Below are 1067 nucleotides of genomic sequence, written 5' to 3'. Positions count from 1 at the left end.
TTAGCCTGCCCTTGTTCATCTTATCCCTTTAATTGGGCTTTCTTACTGGATCATATGCCATCTCCCAGCAGGCACTGTGTGTGTCTCATCCACTCATCTCTCATTGTGCCGCCAGGCTTAGCACAGAGCCTGTCATGGCTTACAGCCCATGAACCCTCACTGCCATCAGAATTGTATTGCTAAGGGGGACTAGCTTATCATAAGCATCAATGAATATATATATATATATATATATATATATATATATATATCATACATATTGCTGTATATAGAAAAATGTACAATTTACTCAGTGGGGGCTGTTGCATTGGCTCAGTGGAAAAAAAACACTTGCTTCACAAGCCTGACAACCTGAGTTTGAGCCCAGGAACCCAAAAAAGGTGGAAAGAGAGATGCAACTCCATAAAGGTTTACTCTGACTCCCACTGTGGCATGTTCCCCCTGCTTCATACTTGTCCAACATACATACACTTATGTGCATAATAATAATAAATGAAACAAATAAGAGGTACATCAAAAAATAATAAGAGCTATTGAACATAACTCTGTCAGAAATTAGTGAAGTCCCTTCCTCCTATCTGATGAAATATTACAAAGCTATAAAGATGACATGTGGAAGATGTTCAGATGTAATCCATGTGATGTATTATATATTATACTTTGTCCGTTTTGCACTCAGCACTAACTGGGCTCCTGCGTCATGGATTAATTGTGCCCTCAAAGAGCTCATAGCCCAGGTGAAGAGAAACAATGAGTGAATTACAATGGAAGCAATGCTTTTCTTAGTTTCTTTAGCAGATGGTTTTTGCAAGATGACTATTCAAAAAGCCAAGCTAATAACCAAACTGAGACATATTTATTGTTTTCTAATTAGGTCAATGTTATAGTTGTTATTGATTTGAAGCATAATTAACATTATCTATGAACAACGCTAGAAGAGAAAGCTCTCTATTTTTTTAAACTTTTTTTTTCTTTTATTATCTCAGTATAGGAGCCAGAAGACAGACAGGAAGGAAGGAAGGAAGGAAGGAAGGAAGGAAGGAAGGAAGGAAGGGAGGGAGGGAGGG

The sequence above is a fragment of the Mus caroli genome, chromosome 4 (genome assembly GCF_900094665.2).
Source record: "Mus caroli chromosome 4, CAROLI_EIJ_v1.1, whole genome shotgun sequence".
Taxonomy (NCBI): domain Eukaryota; kingdom Metazoa; phylum Chordata; class Mammalia; order Rodentia; family Muridae; genus Mus; species Mus caroli.
This window is presented reverse-complemented; position numbering follows the sequence as displayed.